Genomic DNA, 25,133 nt, shown 5'->3' with positions numbered 1-25,133 from the left:
ATAAAGCTGCTTACGTGTTTTATAAAACCCTGAGTGTTTTATATAGCTATTTGTGTGTTTTATAAATCCCTACGTGTTTTATAAAGCTGTTTGCATGTTTTACAAATCCCTATATGTTTTATAAAGCTGTTTCCATGTTTTATAAAACCCTGAGTGTTTTATAAAACTTTTTCCATGTTTTATTTATCCCTGTATGTTTTCTAAAGCAGTTTGCGTGTTTTACAAATCCCTGCATTTTTTATATAGCTGTTTCCATGTTTTATAAATCCCTGCATGTGTTATAAATCTGTTTATGTGTTTTATAAATCCCTGCATGTTTTATAAATCTGTTTGTGTGTTTTATAAAACCCTGCGTGTTTTATAAATCTGTTTGTGTGTTTTATAAATTCCTGCATGTTTTATAACTGTGTGTTTTATAAATCCCCACATGTTTTATAAACTGTTTGTGTGTTTTATAAATCCCCACATGTTTTATAAACTGTTTGTGTGTTTTATAAATCCCTGCATGTTTTATGAAGCTTTTTGCGTGTTTTATAAATCCCTGCATGTTTTATGAAGCTTTTTCCATGTTTTGTTAATCCCTGCATGTTTTATAAACTGTTTGTGTGTTTTACAAATCCCTGCGTGTTTTATAAAGCTGTTTGCATTTGTTAAAAATCCCTGCATGTTTTATAAAGTTCTTTGTGTGTTTTATAAATCACCACGTGTTTTCTAAATTTGAATGTGTGTTTTATAAATCCCTGCATGTTTTATGAACCTGTTTGTGTGTTTTATAAATTTGTGTGTGTTTTATTAAACTGTTTGTGTGTTTTATAAATTTGTGTGTGTTTTATTAAACTGTTTGTGTGTTTTATAAACCTCTGCGTGTTCTATAAAACTCTTTGCATGCTTTATAAATCTTTTCATTTGTACATTTTTTTTTTCTTCGTTGTTTATTTATTTATTTAAATTTGGGGGGGGGGGAATTGAAATTGTTGAAGTTAACCGAAGGTTTAAGACATGGCAGGAGATCTCAGAACCGTGTCATGCTCCTCGTGTGCGATGTGGGAGCTCAGGGACACGTCCACTGTCCCTGGCTCCTTCACGTGCAAGAAGTGTGTCCAGTTGCAGCTCCAGTTAGACCACTTGACGGCTCTGGAGCTGCGGATGGACTCACTTTGGAGCATCCGCGATGCTGAGGACGTCGTGGATAGCACGTTTAGCGAGTTGGTCACACCGCAGGTGAAAGGTACTGAGGGAGATAGTAAATGGGTGACCAAAAGACAGAGCAAGAGTAGGAAGGCAGTGCAGGTGTCCCCTGCGGTCATCTCCCTGCAAAACAGATATACCGCTTTGGATACTGTTGAGGGAGATGGCTCACCAGGGGAAGGCAGCAGCAGCCAGGTTCATGGCACCGTGGCTGGCTCTGCTGCGCAGCGGGGCAGGAAGAAGAATGGCAGGGCTATAGTGATAGGGGACTCAATTGTAAGGGGAATAGACAGGCGGTTCTGTGGACGCAATCGAGACTCCAGGATGGTATGTTGCCTCCCTGGTGCAAGGGTCAAGGATGTCTCGGAGCGGCTGCGGGACATTCTGGGGGGAGGGGGGGGGGGGAGGGTGAACAGTCAGCTGTCGTGGTGCACATAGTCACCAACAATATAGGTAAAAAACGGGACGAGGTCCTACAAGCTGAATTTAGGGAGCTGGGAGTTAAACTAAAAAGTAGGACCTCAAAGGTAGTAATCTCAGGATTGCTACCAGTGCCACGAGCTAGTCAGAGTAGGAATGTCAGGATAGAGAGGATGAATACGTGGCTCGAGAGATGGTGCAAGAGGGAGGGATTCAAATTCCTGGGACATTGGAACCGGTTCTGGGGGAGGTGGGACCAGTACAAACCGGACGGTCTGCACCTGGGCAGGACTGGAACCGATGTCCTTGGGAGGGTGTTTGCTAAAGCTGTTGGGGAGAGTTTAAACTAATGTGGCAGGGGGATGGGAACCGATGCAGGAAGTTGGAAGGTAGTAAAACAGGGACAGAAATAAAAGGCAGTACGGGGGAAAGTGTAAGGCAGAGAAGCCATAGTCAAAAATCAAAAAGGGCGTTAGTACAAGGTACAGTGACTGAGGGGAGCTCAGTGAATAGGACCAGGAATACTAAAAGAAATAAAACGGGAAGTGAAAACATTAATGGTAAGCTACGCGGCAGGCTGTTACAGGAAGATATGGGTTCGACGACAAGGAAAATTAGGAGAAAGGTTAAGAGGAAATATAACTTAGGAGAGGTTACTGATCGAGGTGTTAAGATTCAGAACAGAGGTAAAAAAGCCAACATACGTGTACTTTACCTGAATGCTCGTAGTATTCGGAATAAGGTAAATGAGTTGATGGCGCAAATCATCGTGAATGACTATGATTTAGTGGCCATTACTGAAACATGGTTAAAGGATGGTCACGACTGGGAGTTAAATATCCGAGGGTATCAAACTTTTCGGAAGGACAGAGTGGATGGTAAGGGAGGTGGTGTAGCTCTGTTATTTAAGGATGACATCCGGGCAACAGTAAGGGATGACATTGGTGCTATGGAGGATAAGGTTGAATCCATTTGGGTGGAAATCAGGAATAGTAAGGTGAAAAAGTCACTGATAGGAGTAATCTATAGGCCACCAAATAGTAACATTATGGTGGGGCAGGCAATAAACAAAGAAATAACTGATGCATGTAGAAATGGTACAGCAGTTATCATGGGGGATTTTAATCTGCATGTTGATTGGTTTAACCAGGTCGGTCAAGGCAGCCTTGAGGAGGAGTTTATAGAATGTATCCGCGATAGTTTCCTAGAACAGTATGTAATGGAACCTACGAGGGAACAAGCGGTCCTAGATCTTGTCCTGTGTAATGAGACAGGATTGATTCAGGATCTCATAGTTAGGGATCCTCTCGGAAAGAGCGATCACAATATGGTGGAATTTAAAATACAGATGGAGGGTGAGAAGGTAAAATCAAGCACTAGTGTTTTGTGCTTAAACAAAGGAAATTACAATGGGATGAGAGAAGAACTAGCTAAGGTAGACTGGGAGCAAATACTTTATAGTGAAACAGTTGAGGAACAGTGGAGAACCTTCCAAGTGATTTTTCACAGTGCTCAGCAAAGGTTTATACCAACAAAAAGGAAGGACGGTAAAAAGAGGGAAAATCGACCGTGGATATCTAAGGAAATAAGGGAGAATATCAAATTGAAGGAAAAAACATACAAAGTAGCAAAGATCAGTGGGAGACTAGAGGACTGGGAAATCTTTAGGGGCAACAGAAAGCTACTAAAAAAGCTATAAAGAAGAGTAAGATAGATTATGAGAGTAAACTTGCTCAGAATATAAAAACAGATAGTAAAAGTTTCTACAAATACATAAAACAAAAAAGAGTGGCTAAGGTAAATATTGGTCCTTTAGAGGATGAGATGGGAGATTTAATAATGGGAGATGAGGAAATGGCTGAGGAACTGAACAGGTTTTTTGGGTCGGTCTTCACAGTGGAAGACACAAATAACATGCCAGTGACTGATGGAAATGAGGCTATGACCTTGAGGTGAGGACCTTGAGAGGATTGTTATCACCAAGGAGGCAGTGATGGGCAAGCTAATGGGGCTAAAGGTAGACAAGTCTCCTGGCCCTGATGGAATGCATCCCAGAGTGCTAAAGGAGATGGCTAGGGAAATTGCAAATGCACCAGTGATAATTTACCAAAATTCACTAGACTCTGGGGTGGTCCCGGCGGATTGGAAATTAGCAAACGTGACACCACTGTTTAAAAAAGGAGGTAGGCAGAAAGCGGGTAATTATAGGCCAGTGAGCTTAACTTCGGTAGTAGGGAAGATGCTGGAATCTATCATCAAGGAAAAAATAGCGAGGCATCTGGATGGAAATTGTCCCATTGGGCAGACGCAGCATGCGTTCATAAAGGGCAGGTCGTGCCTAACTAATTTGGTGGAATTTTTTGAGGACATTAACAGTGCGGTAGATAACAGGGAGCCAATGGATGTGGTATATCTGGATTTCCAGAAAGCCTTTGACAAGGTGCCACACAAAAGGTTGTTGCATAAGATAAAGATGCATGGCATTAAGGGTAAAGTAGTAGCATGGATAGAGGATTGGTTAATTAATAGAAAGCAAAGAGTGGGGATTAATGGGTGTTTCTCTGGTTGGCAATCAGTAGCTAGTGGTGTCCCTCAGGGATCAGTGTTGGGCCCACAACTGTTCACAATTTACATAGATGATTTGGAGTTGGGGACCAAGGGCAATGTGTCCAAGTTTGCAGACGACACTAAGATAAGTGGTAAAGCAAAAAGTGCAGAGGATACTGGAAGTCTGCAGAGGGATTTGGATAGGCTAAGTGAATGGGCTAGTGTCTGGCAGATGGAATACAATGTTGACAAATGTGAGGTTATCCATTTTGGTAGGAATAACAGCAAAAGGGATTATTGTTTAAATGATAAAATATTAAAACATGCTGCTGTGCAGAGAGACCTGGGTGGGCTAGTGCATGAGTCACAAAAAGTTGGTTTTCAGGTGCAAGAGGTGATTAAGAAGGCAAATGGAATTTTGTTCTTCATTGCTAGAGGGATGGAATTTAAGACTAGGGAGGTTCTGCTGCAATTGTATAAGGTGTTAGTGAGGCCATACCTGGAGTATTGTGTTCAGTTTTGGTCTCCTTACTTGAGAAAGGACGTACTGGCACTGGAGAGTGTGCAGAGGAGATTCACTAGGTTAATCCCAGAGCTGAAGGGGTTGGATTATGAGGAGAGGTTGAGTAGACTGGGACTGTACTCGTTGGAATTTAGAAGGATGAGGGGGGATCTTATAGAAACATATAAAATTATGAAGGGAATAGATAGGATAGATGCGGGCAGGTTGTTTCCACTGGCGGGTGAAAGCAGAACTAGGGGGCATAGCCTTAAAATAAGGGGAAGTAGATTTAGGACTGAGTTTAGGAGGAACTTCTTCACCCAAAGGGTTGTGAATCTATGGAATTCCTTGCCCAGTGAAGCAGTAGAGGCTCCTTCATTGAATGTTTTTAAGATGAAGATAGACAGTTTTTTGAAGAATAAAGGGATTAAGGGTTACGGTGTTCGGGCCGGAAAGTGGAGCTGAGTCCACAAAAGATCAGCCATGATCTCATTGAATGGCGGAGCAGGCTCGAGGGGCCAGATGGCCTACTCCTGCTCCTAGCTCTTAAAAAGTTCTGCATGTTTTATAAACTGTTTGAGTGCTGATGGGCTGGCTGGGGCCAGTGGGCACCCAGGGGGCAGACCTATGCGACCCTGGCACCAGGTTTAAAGTGGGCTGTTAGCGGTGTGAGCGGGTACGGCAATGGTTTTCTGTGCCTGATCACCCTCATCCCGCAGCCCACCTCCTGCCACCCCTCCCCCGGCCCTGGCCAGCAGCACAACTGACAGCAAACTATGGTTGGTGACTGTCCATACGCCCTCTCTCTCGCTCTCGGCAGACGTCACGCCAGGTTCGCGATTTGTGAGACCACATGTGGACCGTTGGGAACTCGGCCCATGGGAGGCGGAGAATTGTGGTGGGCCTACTAATGAGATGCAAACGGTGATTAGAGTAGGGGCGGAGTGAAAAGCAATGATGCCGTTTTTGAGGTGTCGCAGAATCGCAATTTGGCATCAAACCGGCATCTGCCGCAATTTTGGCGTCGGATGTTTTCATCTGATCGCACTCCCTGGGGGCGATTCTCTAATATTGGGCCTAAGAGTTTGCGCCGTTGTGAACGCCGTCACATTTCACGACAACGTGAACCGGGCCTGGTCACATACAATTCTGGCCCCCATAGGGGGCGCTGGAGCTGTTCACGCCGCTCCAGCTTCATTACGTGGCACCAAATGGGCACCCCGCCAACCCGTACATGCGCAGTTGGGCCGCGCCAACCTGCGCATGCGCGTGGGACTTCTTTTGCGCGCCGGCTCCGATCAACATGGAGTCGGTGTTCACGGTGTGTTGTGTGTTGTATAAAGTTGTTTTGTGTGTTGCATAAAGTTGTATTGTGTGTTTTATAAAGTTGTTTTGAGTGTTTTATAAAGTTGTTTTGAGTGTTTTATAAAGTTATTTTGTGTGTTTGATAAAACTATTGTGTGTATTTTATAAAGTTGGTTTGTGTGTTTTATAAAACTGTTTTGTGATATATAAATTTGTTTTTTTTTGTTTTATAAAGTTGTTTTGTGTGTTTTATAAAGTTGTTTTGTGTGTTTTCTAAAGTTGTTTTGCGTGTTTTCTAAAGTTTTTTTGCGTGTTTTCTAAAGTTGTTTTGTGTGTTTAATAAAGTTGTTTTGTGTGTTTTATAAAGTTGGTCTGTGTGTTTTATAAAGTTCGTCTGTGCACTTTATCAAGTTGTTTTGTGTGTTTTCTAAAGTTGTTTTGTGTGTTTTCTAAAGTTGTTTTGAGTGTTTTATAAAGTTGTTTTGTGTGTTTTCTAAAGTTGTTTTGTGTGTTTTCTAAAGTTGTTTTGTGTTTTCTAAAGTTGTTTTGTGTGTTTTCTAAAGTTGTTTTGAGTGTTTTCTAAAGTTGTTTTGTGTGTTTTCTAAAGTTGTATTGTGTGTTTTCTAAAGTTGTTTTGTGTGTTTTCTAAAGTTGTTTTGTGTTTTCTAAAGTTGTTTTGAGTGTTTTCTAAAGTTGTTTAGTGTGTTTTCTAAAGTTGTTTTGTGTGTTTTCTAAAGTTGTTTTGAGTGTTTTCTAAAGTTGTTTTGAGTGTTTTCTAAAGTTGTTTTGTGTGTTTTCTAAAGTTGTTTTGTGTGTTTTCTAAAGTTGTTTTGTGTGTTTTCTAAAGTTGTTTTGAGTGTTTTATAAAGTTGTTTTGTGTGTTTTCTAAAGTTGTTTTGTGTTTTCTAAAGTTGTTTTGAGTGTTTTCTAAAGTTGTTTTGTGTGTTTTCTAAAGTTGTTTTGTGTGTTTTCTAAAGTTGTTTTGAGTGTTTTCTAAAGTTGTTTTGTGTGTTTTCTAAAGTTGTTTTGTGTGTTTTCTAAAGTTGTTTTGTGTGTTTTCTAAAGTTGTTTTGAGTGTTTTCTAAAGTTGTTTTGTGTGTTTTCTAAAGTTGTTTTGAGTGTTTTCTAAAGTTGTTTTGTGTGTTTTCTAAAGTTGTTTTGTGTGTTTTCTAAAGTTGTTTTGCGTGTTTTCTAAAGTTGTTTTGTGTGTTTTATAAAGTTGTTTTGTGTGTTTTCTAAAGTTGTTTTGTGTGTTGTATAAAGTTGTTTTGCGTGTTTTATAAAGTTGTTCTGTGTGTTTTATAAAGTTGTTTTGTGTGCTTTATAAATAATTTTGTGTGTTTTATAAAAGAGTTGTGTGTTTTATAAAGTTGTTTTGCATGTTTTATAAAACTCTTTTGTGTGTTTTATGAAACTTTTTTGTTCGTTTTATAAAGTTGTTTTGTGTGTTGTATAAAGTTGTTTTGTGAGTTTTATAAAGTTGGTCTGTGTGTTTTATAAAGTTGGTCTGTGTGTTTTATAAAGTTGGTCTGTGTCTTTTATAAAGTTGGTCTGTGCACTTTATCAAGTTGTTTTGTGTGTTTTCTAAAGTTGTTTTGAGTGTTTTATAAAGTTGTTTTGTGTGTTTTCTAAAGTTGTTTTGCGTGTTTTCTAAAGTTGTTTTGTGTGTTTTATAAAGTTGTTTTGTGTGTTTTCTAAAGTTGTTTTGCGTGTTTTCTAAAGTTGTTTTGCGTGTTTTATAAATAATTTTGTGTGTTTTATAAAAGAGTTGTGTGTTTTATAAAGTTGTTTTGCATGTTTTATAAAACTCTTTTGTGTGTTTTATGAAACTTTTTTGTTCGTTTTATAAAGTTGTTTTGTGTGTTGTATAAAGTTGTTTTGTGCGTTTTATAAAGTTGGTCTGTGTGTTTTATAAAGTTGGTCTGTGTGTTTTATAAAGTTGGTCTGTGTGTTTTATAAAGTTGGTCTGTGCACTTTATCAAGTTGTTTTGTGTGTTTTCTAAAGTTGTTTTGAGTGTTTTATAAAGTTGTTTTGTGTGTTTTCTAAAGTTGTTTTGCGTGTTTTCTAAAGTTGTTTTGTGTGTTTTATAAAGTTGTTTTGTGTGTTTTCTAAAGTTGTTTTGCGTGTTTTCTAAAGTTGTTTTGCGTGTTTTATAAAGTTGTTTTGTGTGTTTAATAAAGTTGTTTTGTGTGTTTTATAAAGTTCGTCTGTGCACTTTATCAAGTTGTTTTGTGTGTTTTCTAAAGTTGTTTTGTGTGTTTTCTAAAGTTGTTTTGTGTGTTTTCTAAAGTTGTTTTGTGTGTTTTCTAAAGTTGTTTTGTGCGTTTTCTAAAGTTGGTCTGTGTGTTTTATAAAGTTGGTCTGTGCACTTTATCAAGTTGTTTTGTGTGTTTTCTAAAGTTGTTTTGAGTGTTTTATAAAGTTGTTTTGTGTGTTTTCTAAAGTTGTTTTGTGTGTTTTCTAAAGTTGTCTTGTGTGTTTTCTAAAGTTGTTTTGTGTGTTTTCTAAAGTTGTTTTGTGTGTTTTCTAAAGTTGTTTTGTGCGTTTTCTAAAGTTGGTCTGTGTGTTTTATAAAGTTGGTCTGTGTGTTTTATAAAGTTGGTCTGTGTGTTTTATAAAGTTGGTCTGTGCACTTTATCAAGTTGTTTTGTGTGTTTTCTAAAGTTGTTTTGAGTGTTTTATAAAGTTGTTTTGTGTGTTTTCTAAAGTTGTTTTGTGTGTTTTCTAAAGTTGTCTTGTGTGTTTTCTAAAGTTGTTTTGTGTGTTTTCTAAAGTTGTTTTGTGTGTTTTCTAAAGTTGTTTTGTGCGTTTTCTAAAGTTGGTCTGTGTGTTTTATAAAGTTGGTCTGTGTGTTTTATAAAGTTGGTCTGTGTGTTTTATAAAGTTGGTCTGTGCACTTTATCAAGTTGTTTTGTGTGTTTTCTAAAGTTGTTTTGAGTGTTTTCTAAAGTTGTTTTGTGTGTTTTCTAAAGTTGTATTGTGTGTTTTCTAAAGTTGTTTTGTGTGTTTTCTAAAGTTGTTTTGTGTTTTCTAAAGTTGTTTTGAGTGTTTTCTAAAGTTGTTTTGTGTGTTTTCTAAAGTTGTTTTGTGTGTTTTCTAAAGTTGTTTTGAGTGTTTTCTAAAGGTGTTTTGTGCGTTTTCTAAAGTTGTTTTGTGTGTTTTCTAAAGTTGTTTTGAGTGTTTTCTAAAGTTGTTTTGTGTGTTTTCTAAAGTTGTTTTGTGTTTTCTAAAGTTGTTTTGAGTGTTTTCTAAAGTTGTTTTGTGTGTTTTCTAAAGTTGTTTTGTGTGTTTTCTAAAGTTGTTTTGTGTGTTTTCTAAAGTTGTTTTGAGTGTTTTATAAAGTTGTTTTGTGTGTTTTCTAAAGTTGTTTTGTGTGTTTTCTAAAGTTGTTTTGTGTGTTTTCTAAAGTTGTTTTGTGTGTTTTCTAAAGTTGTTTTGTGTGTTTTCTAAAGTTGTTTTGAGTGTTTTCTAAAGTTGTTTTGTGTGTTTTCTAAAGTTGTTTTGTGTGTTTTCTAAAGTTGTTTTGCGTGTTTTCTAAAGTTGTTTTGTGTGTTTTATAAAGTTGTTTTGTGTGTTTTCTAAAGTTGTTTTGTGTGTTTTATAAAGTTGTGTTGTGTGTTGTATAAAGTTGTTTTGCGTGTTTTATAAAGTTGTTCTGTGTGTTTTATAAAGTTGTTTTGTGTGTTTTATAAATAATTTTGTGTGTTTTATAAAAGAGTTGTGTGTTTTATAAAGTTGTTTTGCATGTTTTATAAAACTCTTTTGTGTGTTTTATGAAACTTTTTTGTTCGTTTTATAAAGTTGTTTTGTGTGTTGTATAAAGTTGTTTTGTGTGTTTTATAAAGTTGTTTTGTGTGTTTTGTAAAGTTGTTTTGTGTGTTTGATAAAACTATTGTGTGTATTTTATAAAGTTGTTTTGTGTATTTTATAAAATAGCTTTGTGTTTTTTAAAGCTTTTATGTGTGTTTTATAAAACTATATTCTCTGTTTTCTAAAGTTGTTTTGTGTGTTGATAAGGTTTTGCATGTTTTATAAAACTGTTTTGAATGTTTTATATAATTGGTTTGTGTGTTTTATAAAGTTGTTGAGTGTGTTTTAAAAGACTCTTTTGTGTGTTATATAAAACTGCTTTGTGTGTCTTATAAAGTTGTTTAACATGTTTTATAGTGTTGTTTAGTGTGTTTTCTAATGTTGTTTTCTAAAGTTGTGTGTGTTTTATAAAGTTGTTTTGTGTGTTTTATAAAACTGTTTTGTGTTATTTTTAAGAGTGTTTTGTATGTTTTATAAAGTTGTTTTGTGTGCTTTGTAAAACTCTTTTATTTTTCAAAAGTTGTGTGTTTTCTCAAACTGCTTCATATGTTTTATAAAGTTGTTTTTTGTGTTGTACAAAACTGTTGTCTGTGTTTCCTAAAATTGTTTTGCTTGTTGAATAAAATTGCTTTATATATTTTATAAAGGTGCTTTGTATATTTTATAAAGTTGATTTTTGTGTTTTCTAATGTAGTTTTATTTGTTTTATAAAACTGATTTGTGTATTTTGTAAAGGTCCTTTGTGTGTTTTACAATGTTGTTTTGTGTGTTGATAATGTTTTGTGTGTTTTATAAAGTTATTTTGTATGTTTTATAAAGTTGTTTTGTGATTTATAAAGTTATTTTGTGAATTTAATAAAGTTGCTCTCTATATTTTATTTAGTTGCTTTGTATTTTTTATGAAGATTTTTGGGTATTTTATAAAATTCTTTTGTTTATTTTATGCAGCTGTTTTGTGTATTATATAAAGTTGTTCTGTGTGTTTTATATACTTGTTTTGTGTGTTTTATAAAGTTGTAAAGTGTGTTTGATAAACTGTTTTGTGCGTTTCTAAAGTTGTTTTGTGTGCTTTTTAAAACTGTTTTGTGTGTTTTACAAAGTTGTTTTGTGTGTTTTATAAAGTTGTTTAGTGTGTATTATAAAACTGTTTTGTGTGTTTTATAAAACTGTTTTTTCTGTATGATAAAGTTGTTTGTGTGTTTAATAACGTTGCTTTGTATATTTTATAAAGTTGTTTTGTGTGTTTGATAAAACAGTTTTGTGTATTTATAAATTTGTTTTGTAAAGTTATTTAGGGTGTTCTTTATAAAACTGCTTTGTGTGTTTTATAAAGTTGCTTTGTGTGTTTTATAAATTTATTTTGTGTGTTTTATAAAAGAGTTGTGTCTTTTATAAAGTTGTTTTGCATGTTTTATAAAACTCTTTTGTGTGTTTTATGAAACTTTATTGGTTGTTTTACAAAATTGTGTTGTATATTTTATCAAACAATTTTTGTGTGTTTTATAAAATTGTTTTGTGTGTTTTATATAGTTTTGTGTGTTTTATAAAACTGTTCTGTTTGTTTTATAAAGTTGTTTTGTGCATATTATAAAGTTGTTTTGTGTGTTTTATAAAACTCTTTTATGTTTTCAAAAGTTGTTGTGTGTTTTCGCAAACTGTTTTGTGTCTTTTCTAAAGATGTTTTATGTGTTTTCTAAAGTTGTTTAGTGTATCTTATTAAAGTTGTTTGACATGTCATATAATGCTGTTTTGTGTGTTTTATAAAACAGGTTTGTGTGTTTTATTAACTTGTTTTGCGTGTCTTATAAAGTTGTATAGTTTGTTTTATAAAACTAATTTGAGTGTTTTATAAAATTGTTTTGTGTGCTTTTTAAAATTGTTTTGTGTTTTTACAAAGTTGTTTTGTGTGTTTTATAAAACTGTTTTCTCTGTATGATAAAGTTGTTTTGTGTGTTTAATAACGTTGCTTTGTATATTTTATAAAGTTGTTTTGTGTGTTTGATAAAACTGTTTTGTGTATTTATAAAGTTGTTTTGTGTGTTTTATAAAGTTGTTTTGTGTGTTTTATAAAACTTTTCTGTGTGTTTTATAAAGTTGTTTTGTGTGTTCTTTATAAAACTGTTTTGTGTGTTTTATAAGTTTGGTTTGTGTGCTTTATAATGTTGTACTGTGTGTTTTATACAGTTGTTTTGAGTGTTTTATAAAACTGTTTTCTGTGTTTTATAAAGTTTTATTGTGTGTTTTATATAGTTGTTTTGCGAATTGTATAAAGTTGTTTAGTGTGTTATTATGTTATTTTGTGTGTTCTTTAGAAAACTGCTTTGTGCGTTTTGTAAAGTTTCTTTGTGTTTTATAAAGTTGTTTTGTGTGTTTTAGAAATTTATTTTGTGTGTTTTATAAAAGAGTTGTGTGTTTTATAAAGTTGTTTTGTATGTTTTATAAAACTCTTTTGTGTGTTTTATGAAACTTTTTTGTTTGTTTTACAAAATTGTGTTGTATATTTTATCAAACAGTTTTTCTGCGTTTATATAAAATTGTACTGTTTGTTTTATATAACTTTTCTGTGTGTTTTATAAAGTTGTTTTGTGTGTTTTATAAAACTTTTTTTGTTTTCAAAAGTTGTGTGTTTTCTCAAACTGTTTCATGACTTTAATAACGTTGTTTTGTGTGTTGTATAAAACTGTTATCTGTGTTTCCTAAAATTGTTTTGTTTGTTGAATAAAATTGCTTTACATATTTTATAAAGGTGCTTTGTATATTTTATAAAGTTAATTTGTGTATTTTCTAATATTGTTTTGTTTGTTGTATAAAGTTGTTTTCTGTGTTTTATAAAACAGTTTTGAGTGCTTTATAAAGTTGTTTTGCGTGTTTTATAAAGTTGTTCTGTGTGTTTTACAAAGTTGTTTTGTGTGTTTACAAAGTTGTTTTGTGTGTTTACAAAGTTGTTTTGTATTCTTTATAAAACTATTTTGTGTCTTTTATAAAGATTTTCAGTGTGTTATTATATCGTTTTGTGTTTTATAAAGTTACTTTGCATGTTCATTATAAAACTGCTGTGTGTGTTTTGTAAAATTGTTTTGCGTGTTTTATAAAGTTATTTTGTCTGTTTTATAAAACTGTTTTGTGTCTTTTATAAAGTTGGTTTGCGTATTTTATAAAGTTGTTATTTGTGTTTTCTAAAATTGTTTTGTGTGTTTTATCAAGTTTTTTGTGTGTTTTGTAACATTTTGTGTGTTTTATGTAACTGTTTTGTATGATTTATGTAAGTTTTTTGTGTGTTTTATATAGTTGCTTTGTGCGTATTATAAAGTTGTTTTGTGTCTTTTATAAAACTCTTTTATGTTTCAAAAGTTGTGTGTTTTCTCAAACTGTTTTGTGTGTTTCCTAAAGTTGTTTTGTTTGTTTATTAAAGTTGCTTTGTATATTTTATAAAGTTGATTTTTTTATTTTCTAATATTGTTTTGTTCCTTTTATAAAACGGATTTATGTGTTTTATAAATTTTTTCTGATTAAACTGTTTTGTGTGTTTATAAAACTGTTTTTCTGTGTTTTGTAAAACTGTTTTGTCTGTATTATAAAGTTGTTTTGTGTGTTTGATGATACAGTTTTGTGTATTTTATACAGTTGGTTTCTGTGTTTTATAAAGTTATTTTGTGTATTCTTTATAGTACTGCTTTGTGTGTTTTATAAACTGTTTTGTGTGTTTATAAAGTTGTTTTGTGTGTGTTAGAACTCCAAATTCTCCGGCGCCGGGGATTTGGCGGGGCCGTGAATCGGGCCGCGCCAGTCGATGGCCGCTGGCAGCGGCCTCCCCCCCCCCCGGCGATTCTCCGGCCCGTGATGGGCCGAGTGGCCGCCCGTTTTCTAGCGGTCCCGGCGACGTAAATTAGAGTAGGTCCTTACCAGCGGGACCTGGCAGCGCGGGCGGCCTTTACGCGATCTGGCCCTGGGAGTTGCCCCCACGGCTGCCTGGCCCGCGATCGGGGCCCACCGATCCGCGGGCGGGCCTGTGCCATGGGGCACTCTATTCTCCATGTCGGCTGCTGTGGTCCTTCGCCATGGCCGACGTGGAGAATATCCCCCCTGTGCATGCGCTGGGAAGACGTCGGCAAACGCTGGCGCTCCCACGCATGCACCAAATTGCGCCGGCAGAGGCTCTGTGGCCCCGATTGGCGTGGCACCAAGCCCCTTACCCGTCGGCTGGCGCGGCGCAAACCACTCCGGCACCGGCCTAGCCCCTGAAGGTGCGGAGGATTCTGCACCTTTGGGGTGGCCCTACGCTGGAGTGGTTCACGACACTCCACTGCGCCGGGACCGCCCGCCCCGCCGGGTAGGGTACAATCCTGCCCCAGGTGTGGCCTCACTAACACCTTTTCCAATTGCAGCAGAACCTCCCTAGTCTTAAACTCCATCCCTCTAGCAATGAAGGACAAAACTCCATTCGCCTTCTTAATCACCTGTTGCACCTGAAAACCATCATTTTGTGACTCATGCACTAGCACACCCAGGTCTCTCTGCACAGCAGCATGTTTTAATATTTTATCGTTTTAATAATAATCCATTTTGCCGTTATTCTGACCATAATGGATAACCTCACATTTGTCAACATTGTATTCCATCTGCCAGACCCTAGCCCATTCACTTCGCCTGTCCAAATCCCTCTGCTGATTTTGGGCACCGGGGTTTTTGTGGGGGCGGGAATTGTGCCGCGCCTGTCAGCGGCTGGCAGCAGCCCACCCGGCAATGGGCCGAGCGGCCGCCCGTTTTAGGACGGTCCCGCCGCCGTAAATTAGACCTGGTTCTTACCGGCGGGACCTGGCTCTGCGGGCGGTCTCCGGGGCCCTCGGGACGGGCGCGGGGGGATCTGGCCCTGGGCGGTGCCCCCACGGTGCCCTGGCCCGTGATCGGGGCCCACCGATCCATGGGCAGGCCTGTGCCGTGGGGGCACTCTTTCCCTCCGCACTGGCTGCTGTGCACCTCTGCCATGGCCGGTGCGGAGACGAACCCCCCTGTAGGGGAGAACCCCGCCCCCCGTATCCTCTGCACTTTTTGCTTTACCACTTATCTTAGTGTCGTCTGCAAACTTGGACACATTGCCCTTGGTCCCCAACTCCAAATCATCTATGTAAATTGTGAACAGTTGTGGGCCCAACACAGATCCCTGAGGGACACCACTAGCTACTGATTGCCAACCAGAGAAACACCCATTAATCCCCACTCTCTGCTTTCTGTTAGTTAACCAATCCTCTACCCATGCTACCACTTTACCCACAATGCCGTGCATCTTTATCTTATGCAACAACCTTTTGTGTGACACCTTGTCAAAGGCTTTCTGGAAATCCAGATATACCACATCCATTGGCTCCCCGTTATCTACCGCACTGTTAATGTCCTCAAAAAATTCCACTAAATTCGTTAGGCACGACCTGCCCTTTATGAACCCATGCTGCGTCTGCCCAATGAGACAATTTCCATCCAGATGCCTCGCTATTTCTTCCTTGATGATAGATTCCAGCATCTTCCCTACTACCGAAGTTAAGCTCAATGGCCTATAATTACCCGCTTTCTGCCTACCTCCTTTTTTAAACAGTGGTGTCACGTTTGCTAATTTCCAATCCGCCAGGACCACCCCAGAGTCTAGTGAATTTTGGTAAATTATCACTAGTGCATTCGCAATTTCCCTAGCCATCTCCTTTAGCACTCTGGGATGCGTCCCATCAGGGCCAGGAGACTTGGTTACCTTTTTTTTTCTTATTACTTTCTCTGAGTTACCAAGCCAGGGCTGAGTGTGGACAGGAGCGAACCCCTAATCCAGCTCCTTGCCCGCTCCAAAAAACCAATTCAAATTCAAATTGAATCCAATTCATGGTCCCCACAAGAGAGACATTCCAGATCTGAGCCAAAAGGCAGAGCAGACACTACACTTGATCTTAGCCAAAGGGCCGAGAAGCGATAGACTTGTCTACCTTTAGCCCCATTAGCTTGCCCATCACTACCTCCTTGGTGATAACAATCCTCTCAAGGTCCTCACCTGTCATAGCCTCATTTCCATCAGTCACTGGCATGTTATTTGTGTCTTCCACTGTGAAGACCGACCCAAAAAACCTGTTCAGTTCCTCAGCCATTTCCTCATCTCCCATTATGAAATCTCCCTTCTCATCCTCTAAAGGACCAATATTTACCTTAGCCACTCTTTTTTGTTTTATATATTTGTAGAAACTTTTACCATCTGTTTTTATATTCTGAGCAAGTTTACTCTCATAATCTATCTTACTCTTCTTTATAGCTTTTTTCTTTCTTCTCTTCAGTTCATAAGGTCTATTCGCGGATAGATTTTTCTATGGTGGGGAAATCGCTGTCGGTCGGAATATTCGGCAATTACGACATCGGGCCATGCCCCAGACTGGGTTGATATGGTGTCGGAGAAGGGAATAGTGCAGAGGCCGGGGTGGAGATTGGATGTGGGGCTGTTCGGGGACAGAGGATTTTGTGATCAGGGGCGGGATTCTCCGACACCCCGCCGTGTCCCGAAGTCTCCGCCACCAGAGATTCGGCGTGTGCGGGAATCGCGCCGGTCGGCGGGCCCACCCCCGCCGATTCTCCGGCCCGCGATGGGCCGAAGTCCCGCTGCTGGAATGCCTGTCCCGCCGGCGTGGATTAAACCTCCGTTTGAACGGCGGGACAAGGCGGCGCGGGTGGGATCCGGGGCCCTGGGGGGGGGGGGGGGGCGGGACGATCTGGCCCCGGGGGGTGCCCCCACGGTGGCCTGGCTCGCGAACGGGGCCCACCGATCCGCGGGCGGGCCTGTGCCGTGGGGCACTCTTTTTCTTCCGCCTTCGCCGTGGTCTCCACTATGGCGGAGGCGGAAGAGACCCCCCTCCACTGCGCATGCGCAGGGATGACGTCAGCAGCCGCTGACGCTCCCGCGAGGACCTGCGTCGCCCGGCGAAGGCCTTTCGGCAGGAAAGCAGGAGAAAAATATGTGATTGGGAGGATGCAGTCGGGGAAGGTAGCAGGGCCGGGCGGTTCTGATTGGGAGGATGCAGTCGGGGAAGGTAGCAGGGCCGGGCGGTTCTGATTGGGAGGATGCAGTCGGGGAAGGTAGCAGGGCCGGGCGGTTCTGATTGGGAGGATGCAGTCGGGGAAGGTAGCAGGGCCGGGCGGTTCTGATTGGGAGGATGCAGTCGGGGAAGGTAGCAGGGCCGGGCGGTTCTGATTGGGAGGATGCAGTCGGGGAAGGTAGCAGGGCCGGGCGGTTCTCCGGTGGAGTATGATAAAAAATTGAAAGACAAGTTGGCGCCTCTGATGGGGAGTGTTACCACAGACTTTGGGACAGGCATCCTTCTCCCTGTTGCTCAAGAAGGATAAGGATCTGACAGAAGGTGGGTCGTTTAGGTCCATATCACTTTTAAACGTGGACACAAAGATATTGGCGAAGGTACTGGCGGGTAGGCTGGAGGAGTGCCTCCCGAAGGTGATAGGTGAAGATCAGACGGGGTTTGTGAGAGAGAGGCAGCTCTTTTCGAACATTAGGAGGGTTTTGAACGTAGTTACGGTACCAGCGGAGGGGAGGGAGACAGAGGTGGTTGTGGCATTGGACCCCGAGAAAGCGTTTGATTGAGTAGAGAGGGGATATTTGATGGCACTTCTGGAGCAGTTTGGGATTGGGCCACGATTGGTAGATTGGGTAAGATTGCTATATAGGGAGCCGAGGATGAATTTCCGCACGAATAACATGAATTTGGGATATTTCGCTCTGCTCCGTGGGACCAGGAAGGGATGTGCTGTGGCCCCACAGTTGTTCGCACTTGCATTTGACACGTTGGTGATTGTGTGGAGGAGTTTGGAGGTGTAGAAAGGGACAATGCGGGAGTTAGGGGGGTAGAGCACAGGGTATTTGTGTAAGCGGACGACTTGCTGTTGTATGTATCAAAACTGAGTGTGTTGATGGGGGGCATATCGGAGCTGCTTCGAGTATTAGGGGCTTTTTTGGGATACAAACTAAATTTAGATAAAATGTTATCTGATTGTAGAACCCTTGCACACTGCCCCTCAACTCAACCTTCCCGAGTGTTAAAAACTCCAACAGACCCCCCCCCCCCCCCCCCCCCCCCCCCCGCCAGGGCACAGGGTGGAGACAGTAACCTCCTGAACAGGATCCACCTTTGGACGATCAGCGAGGCGAAGGCTAAAACATCTGCCTCTGAACCCGCTTCCAACCCCGGCCAATCTGACACACCGAATATAACCCCCAGAGGACCCGCTGTGGTAATTAGCACTGTTGTATATATTAGGAGATGTGCGGTAAGGCCCTGTACTACAGGTAAGGCGGTAGTCCCTGCCTGCTGGCTCCGCCCAGTAGGCGGAGTATAACTATGTGTGCTCCCCATACAGCAGCCATTTCGCCAGCTGCTGTCGGAGGCCACACATCTTAGTGTAATAAAGCCTCAGTTGTATTCAACTCTCGTCTTTGTGCAACTGATCGTGCGTCACCGGGCTCAAGTTTCACATGTGCCGCCTTCGAAATTGACCTGAACACCTCCCTCCAATACACTCCGCCCCCGCCCCCTCCCGCAACTGGGGGCTGGTTTAGCACAGGGCTAAATCGCTGGCTTTGAAAGCAGACCAAGGCAGGCCAGCAGCACGGTTCGATTCCCGTACCAGCCTCCCCGAACAGGCGCCGGAATGTGGCGACTAGGGGCTTTTCACAGTAACTTCATCTGAAGCCTACTCGTGACAATCAGCGATTTTCATTTCATTTCAACGTTCATAAACATCCTCTACCCCCTCAAAGAGTCGGCTCATCCTCGCCTTTGTGAGGTGCAACCTATACACCACCTCCAGCTGTGTCAGACCCAATTATGGAACATCAATACATATGAAATAGAATCAGACGTGATAAACACTGCTGTCTCACAGTGCCAGGGACCCGGGTTAACACTGCTGCCTCACAGTGCCAGGGTCCAGGGTTAACACTGCTGTCTCACAGTGCCAGGGACCCGGGTTAACACTGCTGTCTCTCAGTGCCAGGGACCCGGGTTAACACTGCTGCCTCACAGTGCCAGGGACCCGGGTTAACACTGCTGCCTCACAGTGCCAGGGTCCCGGGTTAACACTGCTGCCTCACAGTGCCAGGGTCCAGGGTTAACACTGCTGTCTCACAGTGCCAGGGACCCGGGTTAACACTGCTGCCTCACAGTGCCAGGGTCCAGGGTTAACACTGCTGTCTCACAGTGCCAGGGACCCGGGTTAACACTGCTGCCTCACAGTGCCAGGGACCCGGGTTAACACTGCTGCCTCACAGTGCCAGGGTCCAGGGTTAACACTGCTGTCTCACAGTGCCAGGGACCCGGGTTAACACTGCTGTCTCTCAGTGCCAGGGACCCGGGTTAACACTGCTGTCACACAGTGCCAGGGACCCGAGTTAACACTGCTGTCTCACAGAGCCAGGTACCTGGGTTAACACTGCTGTCTCACAGCGCCAGGGACCGGGTTAACACTGCTGTCTCACAGTGCCAGGGACCCAGGTTAACACTGCTGTCTCACAGTGCCAGGGACCCGTGTTAACACTGCTGTCTCACAGTGCCAGGGACCGGGTTAACACTGCTGTCTCACAGTGCCAGGGACCGGGTTAACACTGCTGTCTCACAGTGCCAGGGACCCGGGTTAACACTGCTGTCTCACAGTGCCAGGGACCGGGTTAACACTGCTGTCTCACAGTGCCAGGGACCCGGGTTAACACTGCTGTCTCACAGTGCCAGGGACCCGGGTTAACACTGCTGTCTCACAGTGCCAGGGACCCCGGTTAACACTGCTGTCTTACAGTGCCAGGGACCCGGGTTAACACTGCTGCCTCACAGTGCCAGGGACCCGGGTTAACACTGCTGTCTCACAGTGCCAGGGACCCGGGTTAACACTGCTGTCTTACAGTGCCAGGGACCCGGGTTAACACTGCTGTCTCACAGTGCCAGGGACCCGTGTTAACACTGCTGTCTCACAGTGCCAGGGACCCGTGTTAACACTGCTGTCTCACAGTGCCAGGGACACGGGTTAACACTGCTGTCTCACAGTGCCAGGGACCTGGGTTAACACTGCTGTCTCACAGTGCCAGGGACCCGGGTTAACACTGCTGTCTCACAGTGCCAGGGACCCGGGTTAACACTGCTGTCTCACAGCGCCAGGGACCCGGGTTAACACTGCTGTCTCACAGTGCCAGGGACCCGGGTTAACACTGCTGTCTCACAGTGCCAGGGACCCGGGTTAACCCTGCTGTCTCACAGTGCCAGGGACCCGGGTTAACACTGCTGCCTCACAGTGCCAGGGACCCGGGTTAACACTGCTGCCTCACAGAGCCAGGGACCCGGGCTAGCACTACTGTCTCACAGAGCCAGGGACCCGGGTGAACACTGCTGTCTCACAGAGCCAGGGACCTGGGTTAACACTGCTGTCTCACAGTGCCAGGGACCCGGGTTAACACTGCTGTCTCACAGAGCCAGAGACCCGGGATAACACTGCTGCCTCACAGTGCCAGGGACCCGGGTTAACCCTGCTGTCTCACAGAGCCAGAGACCCGGGATAACACTGCTGCCTCACAGTGCCAGTGACCCGGGTTAACACTGTTGTCTCACAGTGCCAGGGACCCGGGTTAACCCTGCTGTCTCACAGTGCCAGTGACCCGGGTTAACACTGTTGTCTCACAGTGCCAGGGACCCGGGTTAACACTGCTGTCTCACAGTGCCAGGGACCCGGGTTAACACTGCTGCCTCACAGAGCCAGGGACCCGGGTTAGCACTGCTGTCTTACAGTGCCAGGGACCCGGGTTAACACTGCTGTCTCACAGTGCCAGGAACCCAGGTTAACACTGCTGTCTCACAGTGCCAGGGACCCGGGTTAACACTGCTGTCTCACAGTGCCAGGGACCCGGGTTAACCCTGCTGTCTCACAGTGCCAGGGACCCAGGTTAACACTGCTGTCTCACAGTGCCAGGGGCCCGGGTTAACACTGCTGTCTCACAGTGCCAGGGACCTGGGTTAACACTGCTGTCTCACAGTGCCAGGGACCCGGGTTAACACTGCTGTCTCACAGTGCCAGGGACCTGGGTTAACACTGCTGTCTGACAGTGCCAGGGATCGGGGTTAACACTGCTGTCTCACAGTGCCAGGGATCGGGGTTAACACTGCTGTCTCACAGTGCCAGGGACCCGGGTTAACCCTGCTGTCTCACAGTGCCAGGGACCCGGGTTAACACTGCTGTTTCACAGTGCCAGGGACCCGGGTTAACACTGCTGTCTCACAGTGCCAGGGACCCGGGTTAACACTGCTGTCTCACAGAGCCAGGGACACGGGTTAACCCTGCTGTCTCACAGTGCCAGGGGCCCGGGTTAACACTGCTGTCTCACAGTGCCAGGGACCCGGGTTAACACTGCTGTCTCACAGTGCCAGGGACCCAGGTTAACACTGCTGTCTCACAGTGCCAGGGACCCGGGTTAACACTGCTGTCTCACAGTGCCAGGGACCCGGGTTAACACTGCTGTCTCACAGTGCCAGGGACCCGGGTTAACACTGCTGTCTCACAGTGCCAGGTACCTGGGTTAACACTGCTGCCTCACAGTGCCAGGGACCCGGGTTAACAATGCTGTCTCACAGTGCCAGGGACCCGGGTTAACACTGCTGTCTCACAGTGCCAGGTACCTGGGTTAACACTGCTGCCTCACAGCGCCAGGGACCCGGGTTAACACTGCTGTCTCACAGTGCCAGGGACCCGGGTTAACACTGCTGCCTCACAGTGCCAGGGACCCGGGTTAACACTGCTGTCTCACAGTGCCAGGGACCCGGGTTAACACTGCTGTCTCACAGTGCCAGGGACCCGGGTTAACACTGCAGTCTCACAGTGCCAGGGACCCGGGTTAACACTGCTGTCTCACAGTGCCAGGTACCTGGGTTAACACTGCTGCCTCACAGTGCCAGGGACCCGGGTTAACACTGCTGTCTCGCAGTGCCAGGGACCCGGGTTAACACTGCTGTCTCACAGTGCCAGGTACCTGGGTTAACACTGCTGCCTCACAGTGCCAGGGACCCGGGTTAACACTGCTGCCTCACAGTGCCAGGGACCCGGGTTAACACTGCTGTCTCACAGAGCCAGGGACCCGGGTTAACACTGCTGTCTCACAGTGCCAGGGATCCGGGTTAACACTGCTGTCTCACAGTGCCAGGTACCTGGGTTAACACTGCTGTCTCACAGAGCAAGGGACCCGGGTTAACACTGCTCTCTCACAGTGCCAGGGATCCGGGTTAACACTGCTGTCTCACAGTGCCAGGGATCCGGGTTAACACTGCTGCCTCACAGTGCCAGGGACCCGGGTTAACACTGCTGTCTCACAGTGCCAGGGACCCGGGTTAGCACTGCTGCCTCACAGTGCCAGGGACCCGGGTTAACACTGCTGCCTCACAGTGCCAGGGACCCGGGTTAACACTGCTGTCTCACAGCGGCAGGGCCTCGGGTTAACACTGCTGTCGCACAGTGCCAGGGACGCGGGTTAACACTGCTGTCTCACAGTGCCAGGGACCCGGGTTAACACTGCTGTCTCACAGTGCCAGGGACCCGGGTTAACACTGCTGTCTCACAGTGCCAGGGACCCGGGTTAACACTGCTGTCTCACAGTGCCGGGGACCCGGGTTAGCACTGCTGTCTCACAGTGCCAGGGACCCGGGTTAACACTGCTGTCTCACAGTGCCAGGGACCCGGGTTAACACTGCTGTCTCACAGCGCCAGGGCCTCGGGTTAACACTGCTGTCTCACAGTGCCAGGGACCCGGGTTAACACTGCTGTCTCACAGTGCCAGGGACCCGGGTTAACACTACTGTCTCACAGTGCCAGGGACCCGGGTTAACACTGCTGTCTCACAGTGCCAGGGCCTCGGGTTAACACTGCTGTCTCACAGTGCCAGGGACCCGGGTTAACAGTGCTGTCTCACAGTGCCAGGGACACGGGTTAGCACTGCTGTCTCACAGTGCGAGGGACCCGGGTTAACACTGCTGTCTCACAGTGCCAGGGACCCGGGTTAACACTGCTGTCTCAGTGCCAGTGACCGGGTTAACACTGCTGTCTCACAGTGCCAGGGACCTGGGTTAACACTGCGGCCTCACAGTGCCAGGGACCCGGGTTAACACTGCTGTCTCACAGTGCCAGGGACCCGGGTTAACACTGCGGCCTCACAGCGCCAGGGACCCGGGTTAACACTGCTGTCTCACAGTGCCAGGGACCCGGGTTAACACTGCTGTCTCACAGCGCCAGGGACCCGGGTTAACAGTGCTGTCTCACAGTGCCAGGGACGCGGGTTAACACTGCTGTCTCACAGTGACAGGGACCCGGGTTAACACTGCTGTCTCACAGTGCCAGAGACCCGGGTTAACACTGCTGTCTCACAGAGCCAGGGACCCGGGTTAACACTGCGGGCACACAGTGCCAGGGACCCGGGTTAACACTGCTGTCTCACAGTGCCAGAGACCCGGGTTAACACTGCTGTCTCACAGAGCCAGGGACCCGGGTTAACACTGCGGCCACACAGTGCCAGGGACCCGGGTTAACACTGCGGCCTCACAGCGCCAGGAACCCGGGTTAACAGTGCTGTCTCACAGTGCCAGGGACGCGGGTTAACACTGCTGTCTCACAGTGACAGGGACCCGGGTTAACACTGCTGTCTCACAGTGCCAGAGACCCGGGTTAACACTGCTGTCTCACAGAGCCAGGGACCCGGGTTAACACTGCGGCCTCACAGCGCCAGGGACCCGGGTTAACACTGCTGTCTCACAGTGCCAGGGACCCGGGTTAACACTGCTGTCTCACAGTGCCAGGGACCCGGGTTAACACTGCGGCCTCACAGCGCCAGGGACCCGGGTTAACACTGCTGTCTCACAGCGCCAGGGCCTCGGGTTAACACTGCTGTCTCACAGTGCCAGGGACGCGGGTTAACACTGCTGTCTCACAGTGCCAGGGACCCGGGTTAACACTGCAGTCTCACAATGCCAGGGACCCGGGTTAACACTGCTGCCTCACAGTGCCAGGGACCCGGGTTAACACTGCTGTCTCACAGTGCCAGGGACCCGGGTTAACGCTGCTGTCTCACATTGCCAGGTACCTGGGTTAACACTGCTGCCTCACAGTGCCAGGGACCCGGGTTAACAATGCTGTCTCACAGTGCCAGGGAACCGGGTTAACACTGCTGTCTCACAGTGCCAGGTACCTGGGTTAACACTGCTGCCTCACAGCGCCAGGGACCCGGGTTAACACTGCTGTCTCACAGTGCCAGGGACCCGGGTTAACACTGCTGTCTCACAGTGCCAGGGACCCGGGTTAACACTGCTGTCTCACAGTGCCAGGGACCCAGGTTAACACTGCTGTCTCACAGTGCCAGGGACCCGGGTTAACACTGCTGTCTCACAGTGCCAGGGACCCGGGTTAACACTGCTGTCTTACAGTGCCAGGTACCTGGGTTAACACTGCTGGCTCACAGTGCCAGGGACCCGGGTTAACACTGCTGCCTCACAGAGCCAGGGACCCGGGTTAACACTGCTGTCTCACAGTGCCAGGGATCCGGGTTAACACTGCTGTCTCACAGTGCCAGGTACCTGGGTTAACACTGCTGTCTCACAGAGCCAGGGACCCGGGTTAACACTGCTGTCTCACAGTGCCAGGGACCCGGGTTAACACTGCTGTCTCACAGTGCCAGGGATCCGGGTTAACACTGCTGTCTCACAGTGCCAGGGATCCGGGTTAACACTGCTGCCTCACAGTGCCAGGGACCCGGGTTAACACTGCTGTCTCACAGTGCCAGGGACCCGGGTTAACACTGCTGCCTCACAGTGCCAGGGACCCGGGTTAACACTGCTGTCTCACAGAGCCAGGGACCCGGGTTAACACTGCTCTCTCACAGTGCCAGGGATCCGGGTTAACACTGCTGTCTCACAGTGCCAGGGATCCGGGTTAACACTGCTGCCTCACAGTGCCAGGGACCCGGGTTAACACTGCTGTCTCACAGTGCCAGGGACCCGGGTTAACACTGCTGCCTCACAGTGCCAGGGACCCGGGTTAACACTGCTGTCTCACAGTGCCAGGGACACGGGTTAACACTGCTGCCTCAAAGTGCCAGGGACCCGGGTTAACACTGCTGTCTCACAGTGCCAGGGACCCGGGTTAACACTGCTGTCGCACAGTGCCAGGGACCCGGGTTAACACTGCTGTCTCACAGTGCCAGGGACCCGGGTTAACACTGCTGTCTCACAGTGCCAGGGACCCGGGTTAACACTGCTGTCTCACAGTGCCAGGGACCCGGGTTAGCACTGCTGTCTCACAGTGCCAGGG

At 44.9% G+C, this 25,133-nt stretch overlaps 1 pseudogene; it reads right to left on the bottom strand.

Moving 5' to 3' along the window:
* Nucleotides 1–15,526: 15,526 nt before the first annotated feature.
* Nucleotides 15,527–15,727, bottom strand: LOC140399500 (U2 spliceosomal RNA; annotated as a pseudogene).
* Nucleotides 15,728–25,133: the final 9,406 nt, after the last annotated feature.

Source organism: Scyliorhinus torazame, chromosome 22 (genome assembly GCF_047496885.1).
Source record: "Scyliorhinus torazame isolate Kashiwa2021f chromosome 22, sScyTor2.1, whole genome shotgun sequence".
In the NCBI taxonomy this organism is placed as follows: domain Eukaryota; kingdom Metazoa; phylum Chordata; class Chondrichthyes; order Carcharhiniformes; family Scyliorhinidae; genus Scyliorhinus; species Scyliorhinus torazame.
The sequence above is the reverse complement of the archived record's forward strand: the minus strand, read 5'-3'. Positions and strand labels throughout refer to the sequence as shown.